This window comes from Carassius auratus, unplaced genomic scaffold (assembly GCF_003368295.1).
Source record: "Carassius auratus strain Wakin unplaced genomic scaffold, ASM336829v1 scaf_tig00214437, whole genome shotgun sequence".
Classification (NCBI taxonomy): domain Eukaryota; kingdom Metazoa; phylum Chordata; class Actinopteri; order Cypriniformes; family Cyprinidae; genus Carassius; species Carassius auratus.
This window is the reverse complement of record NW_020527659.1, coordinates 4,174-11,265: the sequence shown is the minus strand read 5'-3', so window position 1 is coordinate 11,265 and position 7,092 is coordinate 4,174. Positions and strand designations below refer to the sequence as shown.

General features: G+C 36.1%; 1 pseudogene; it reads right to left on the bottom strand.

Annotated features, from left to right (window-relative positions):
• Positions 1 to 904: 904 nt before the first annotated feature.
• On the bottom strand, positions 905 to 4,310 carry LOC113092080 (melatonin receptor type 1B-B pseudogene; annotated as a pseudogene).
• Between the last annotated feature and the right edge of the window lie 2,782 nt (positions 4,311 to 7,092).

The window sequence follows — 7,092 nt, the reverse complement described above, 5'->3', positions numbered from 1 at the left end:
TCTCACAATTTTATTTGGTTTGATATGACAAACTGATTTGGTATATCAGATACTTTCTGTCAGAGCATTAACATTTGGCACCTTGATTAAATATATGGATTTTTTTATATATATAATTCACGTGAATGTTCAAGTGTAAGGCAGAAGTTCTGAATTGAAAACAACAAATATGTGATACATACTTATTTATACAACATATACAACAGACCCACAAAATTTTACAAAAATGTCTTCAATAAATAGTCATGGATCATAAACAGTCCATAAATAAATGGATTTAAAATTAGTTCATTTAACTTTCAATATAAATGGTGAGTTAAATATTTCTTATTAATAATAATAGAGTTCTGAAATGGATCACAACATCAAAAATAAACAACCAAGGCTCACTGGAAATATGTAACTGCCTACGTTCCTAAATGAATGCATCTGTTCATAACATGATTCACTGCATTTTCCAGATGAAATGAACACTAGAGACAGTAAAACAACACCTTTCTTTTCTTTTCACACAAGTTATGATTATGGGACAGATTATTGATGAATAAATAGCTTGTTTTTGCGTGGTTCCTTCCACAATACTATGCAATGGCCTCAAAATACTTCTGTCATACTGCGTGATTTGTAAACTAATATGTTTTATCATATACATGACATAATTTGCTCCATTTGAATTGCTTGACTTGCTCAGGAGCTCACCTGGTATAGCATTGCATTTGTGATGCAGGGTATCCTGTAAAACACAAGTCATGACACTCCACAAAAGAGCTCAAAGCTTTAAAGCTAAAATGTAAGGTTTGCTTCAGCAAATGTGTTTTTCTCACATTTGCTTTTCTTAACATTATCGGTAGGGTTTAGTTTAGGTGGTATATTCATTTCAAATGAAGCAATTTTGTGCCACTCACCTGACATTTAATTTCTAAATTGCCATGCTACAAACAATGTAATAAAGCATTAGGTTATTTATGTTCAGTGTTTCAGAGAAAATAAAACTTGCTAGACAGACTATTTTGCTTTGAAACTGCTGAAAAACTTGCTACAAGCAATGCAAAATCATTTTGCAACTATTTTGTAGCCTCAAGAATGTCATTTTCATGGTGATGTACTGTTTAATTAACCTGCATCTCCAATGGGGGGAAAAAAAGAAATGGTTATAGCACTGCTTGTAGACATGTTACCTGAAAAAATTCAGTGAAATGTACCCAAAGCAACATGTTTCAGGTTTTGCAGAAATTTAGGCACTCACAAATTTACAATGAGCCAAGGTTGAAAATAGAACAAGCACCCTGAGTTGCACATAAAAAAGTCAAGTGTTCACAGTTCAAAGCATAGAAATTTGCTTCATGCATCCTTGACATTTCCTTCTGAACAGTGATTGGCTGAAAAAAAAAAAAGTCACTCATTGTTATTGATGGCTGGTGAGGGTTTGCTCCTCATCCCATCTGTGGCAGCCTTGGAGGTCTCAGTCACAAACCTCCGAGGAATCCAAACCGACGTCAGGATCCGCATGTACTCCTTTCGGAAGTTCCGATTGAGGAGTCCATAAATGACGGCATTGAGGCAACTGTTGAAATAGGCCATAAAGTAGCTGACCACAAAGAGCCACTCTGGAATACGTGGAGCCATGACCTCTGGATCGATGGCCACCACGAGACCGATTAGATTGAGTGGAGCCCAGCAGATTGCAAATAAAACGAACACCACGAACATGGTGACGAAGTTGCGCAGGTCGCTGGGTCTCACCCTCGAGCGTTCCTCGCTCTTCACCTTCCTCCTCACCTGTATCACCAGAACCCAAATCCTCAGGTAGCAGAAAGTCACCACCGCGATGGGCACCAGGAAGTGAACCACCACCACCACCACAGTGTACGAGCTGCTGGCTGTCTGCGTGAAGGTGCAGGAGTAAACGCGAGGGTCATAACTCAGTGAACCCACAAAGAAGTTGGGAAGAATGGCGAGCACAGTGAGCACCCAGATCAGGGCCACTAACAGCAGCGTGTTACGGAAGCTGTAGAGACGTCCGTAGGCAAAACTGTGACAGATGTAGCAGTAACGGTTGATGGCGATGCCAGTGATGTTGAAAACTGAGCCGATCACACTCAGGCCCATTAGGAATCCGCTGACTTTACACTGGGTTTCCCCCAGAGACCAGCCGTCATGGAAGATTGCGTACAAGACCAGCGGGTAAGGATAGAAAGCCACCACCAGGTCAGCGAAGGCCAAACTGACAACAAACACATTGCCTGTGCAAAAACAGAGTGAGAGAAAGAGGGCTTGTTAATAACTTCATTTCTACTAGCACAGATTGATGTCGATTTGATAGCCTACTATTATCCCAACTGTGGCAAAATCAAAGAAAATGTATTACTAACACCTGCTCCTGGTGCCCCTATGTTCTGTAAAGTTTATTTCCAACCTATTTCAGCTCACCTGGCCTGTGATTTTTCAAGTGATCCTGAAGAGCTTGATTAGCTGGTTCAGGTGTGTTTGATTAGGGTTGGAGCTAAACTCTGCAGGACAGTGGGTCTCAGAAGCAGGGTTGAAGACCTAGGTTGTGTTATGTGAATAAAATTAATAAAAGATGCATTGAACAATTTCATTCAACAAGGATGCAATTTAAAAAGTGACAAGTCACACACAAACATACACAATTTATTTTTTCAGGATTCTTTGATTAATGGAAAGTTCTAGAATAAAATATAATAATCATTATATGGTAACACTTTAGATAACAACCCACAACTTACTGCGCAAGTAAACGGAATTTACAACGTAACTTTTTGGGAATTATAGTGCACCTATTCAGTACCTCTGTTTAGGTATAAGGTATAAAATGTTTGGGGAATAAGGGTCTAATAATCTGTAAAATTAAAAAAAAAAATTCTACAGTAAGTATTTTGAAACTAAGGGGTACCTATTCTAATATCATGTGGCATGTATGACCTAACAACAATCTTATATTTGAATGCGATTTAGCAAAAACATACAAAGTGTACTTTTTTTATAGCCTACACATTTAACATGCTGGTAATTGTTTTGATCCAAATGCTCGGTTGAAACTGTTGGGTTAGGAAGCTGGCTTGATTTGACCCAATTTGGGTTGATATCAGTAATAAGTAACCCGACAGTGCTGGGTGAGGAATGTGTAGGACGTGAAAGAGAGTATGTAGCAAAGTCACGGGAGTTCAAATGTGAAACGTTCTGTGTGCAACGAAATCCGTGGCAGCGGTGCTTAAGCCGGGAACATGTGTGGAAAATAGGAGAAAATTTATTGAAGCACAGACAAGAGACAACTGTCTGGAGTGTGTTCTTTTAAAACTGGAGCAGTGAATACAAGAAAACGAATCGAAGCAAACAGGAGAGAGATTTTTGAAACTGACTGGAATGTTATTTTAAAACTTGTTGTATGTTCTCACAACATTGAGCAGCGACTGATGAGGAGTAGAACCGCAAATTGTGAAGGACATAGATCAAAACGGTAAAATCAAAGATGGTAAAATCCTGTCAGTTTGCTATAATAAGCTACAGTATATAAGTATGGAGTTGATTTGCTTTTGGTGTAATAACTGGTGTAATAAATTGTAATCTTTTATTAGGCTATCTTTTGCCTGTGTTGTTACTGTTGTCCTATTGTGTGTGATTTTAATTTTTAACCCCATTTTTGGTTCATTTAACCCAGCAGTAGGCCTATAGTAAATTTTAAACAATATTTGATAGGCAATTTGTTGAAGCCACTACATGGAACAAGGGGGAAACAAACATCTCTTTAATTTGCAGCCCGCAAATGTTGTATTTAATCTGTAACTACATGGAACAAGGTTACTCATGAATTATAAATCATAGCAGAAACTCATTAATGTATTTCACTGGATTTTGTTGTTCAGTAATCTCCATCATGTATCCTTTAATAATAGAACATGTACCCCACAGTTAAAAAATACCTATAGGCCTATAATAAAATACCAATATAAAATTATAAATTAAATTGTAATCATATTTGTCAATATCATTACTGTTACTGAAATGTTCATTAAATAAATACAACTTTGTAAGCATTAAATGTTTCAAAAACATTCCAAACAATGCAGCCAATAAACTTTTGAAAGGTCCTGTACACTGACCCTACCCTTCTTTTTATTTTGTATGTTAAACTTTTCTGTTGTCACGAAAATGATGTCAGCTGTACATGAAAATCATGAGTTATGAGTCCTCTAAGTATGTTTATGCTGACTGAAAAAAAAAAAAAAAACTTTTCACAGTATACCTGTCACTTTTGTTGCACTGATTCCTGCCTTTGCACTGCCAATCATGTTTTATGCTTTAAATTGAATATAGGACTAAACTCATGTGGACAACAAGAATTAAGACTGACAGAGCTACAGAGTGAAAATAAAAGACACAGAATGAATCACATCAACTTCAAAAGCAGGATCCCCGGGTAGTGTGAAGCCTTTGATTACACTGTGACAGCAGAAAACACATCGCTCCGTAATACAATGTGCTCTCTTCTTGCCTCTACCCTCTCAGATTAATCTCATGCATGGTCTGCTGTGTTAAATGTTTCTATGTCGAGCAATCCTTTTACTCACTTTCTCATGTTAAACAGTCACCGTTTATAGCCGATGTATAAAGAGCTGACTGAGTCATCTAAATATTCCAGATAGCCCTTTATTCTGTGTTACCGGTAAAAAATATCTGCATACAGATACATTTGCTACAGATATATTTAAACTGTAACTTTCATGGAAAAAAAGCAGCATAAAACTTGATCTATAGCAAATACATTATATGTAAAATACATTAAATATGCTAAGACATAAATATTTGCTTTGTGTTATGGTAATGATAAACTGGGGAAATATGTGCTTAATCATAATAACTTTATAATAATCCTTATTAAAAAATTATCTTTATGGTGCTAAAATTAAGATTAATTTTCTTTATGAACAATAGTCTTTTTCTTTTTTTTGGGATTGAAATGTGATTTCTTGCCAAATTTAAAGAGACTCACCTTTAAAAGAATAAGAAATTATTTTATCAAGCATGAGTGGTGAACAGCTTCAATGAGGCACACATTTTCTCCTCATCGCCTACATCTTTTTAGGCATCCAGACCATTTTACCATTCAGTCAGTGTCTTTCTCCCACCCAGCCCTAAGACTCTGAATGAAACATGAGGGCCATAAATGCAAGGACCCCCATTAATCAGATTGTCCTGTTGAAAGTGAAGCAAAACATTTCACTTGGATTTTGTCAGATATCACTAACAGGAATGCATATACAAAATCAAAATGCTTCCTTTTACATAAAAATTAGAAGGGAGGTGGGGAGGGGGGCTGTTTTCCCCCATCCTTTTTTCGGCAAATGCTAAAAAGTATTCCTGGCACCTCTCAGCATGACATTAGCGAGATCATAACCCAATATTCTCTGCTTTTCATCATGGTGGCCTTTAAAAAATATTCAAAAACCTAAAAACTGTTTCAGTCTGTCATGCTGAAACAACACTGACTTTACTCTTTTCAGCTATTCCCTTTTCTTAGCTTTATTCAGAGGATAAAGCTAGAGTCTATGAAATGATAAACACAATTACCCTGACCTACCTGAGCCCAACCTTTCTTCTCTGAGCTTTCTTCTCTTTTCTTTAGACTTTTATCCCCAGACACTATAATTCAACCAGAGATGAAGCACATTCAAGGTCATAGCGCTGCTCTGTAGATGAATGTATTGTGAAATAACGCACAAAATCAGCTGCTATAAATACCTTTTTTGTGTGTATGTGTTCACATATATGAAGAAACCAGCCTGTGTTACGTGTATATATATATTTTTAAATCTCTTAAGCCACTTAATGTGTGAACTTCACTATATCCTAATCCTCTTAAAAAAGGTTATTTTTTAGTAATGCCTTTAGTCATAATAAAAGCTCCTGTTTGAATTCATATTTATTTTTTTACCTTTATATAACTAATCTCAGCAATTTTAAACATTATCAGGAGATAATTATTCAGAATACTGATGTGTTTTCAGACAAAGCTAAATAAGTAAATGCTGCCCACTGAGCCATAACAATAATTGCAGATCTACAATACCGCATGATAATAAAATAAAGGATGATATATTATTGTGTGCACATAATAATAATAATGACTATTATTATTATTATTATTATTATTATTATTATTATTATTATTATTATTATTATTATTACCCCTGCTGTCCATTTAAAGCAAGGTGTCCCCCAGGGATCTGTTCTTGGTCCACTATTACTATCATTATTTACATACTATCTCTGTATCTAATCTTTTAAAATTTAAATTTAAATTTCAAATTGAAAAAACATCAGCAAATGAAGAAAACATCTTCATCAGTTTGACAACACAAGTGTTGCAAATCATCACATGCATATAACGAAACGAGCTGCAAATCATCACTACACATGCATATAACGAAACGCACTGCAAATCATCATAACACATGCATATAACGAAACGTGCTGAAAATTATGGAGCCAAAAGAGTCTCAATAAAGATAAATGCACACATTACATTTACATATGCACACATAGGATTCATACATGCACACACATAATCCATAAATACACGCACAGGATACACAAATGCGCACAAAAATCACAAATGCACACACACAATTTAAAAAGCACAGAAGATTTACAAATGCATACAAAATTCAGAAATGCACACAAAATTCAGAAATACACACACAATTCAGAAATGCAAACAACATTTACAAATGCACTAAAGATTCACAAATGGACAGGACAAGATTCAGAAATGTATTTCTGAAGCACACACAAATATATCTTGATTTACAAACTGCTTGCGGTCTGCTACTTCACTGCATTTGTGTGTGAATTTTGAGACTCCCCTGACTTGGCTGGACACACAAATGCCTTTTTTTAAACAGGGAATGATCTGCAACCAATCAGATATCTCCCTTGTTTTAGCCAATCACAAGAATGCACCCCACGTGGGGGATTGTTTACTTATAAGCCAATCAGTGAATGACTCACTTTCCTCAGCGAACGATTCACTTTCCCCACGCAGCGAACGACTCACTTTCCTCAGCGAACGAC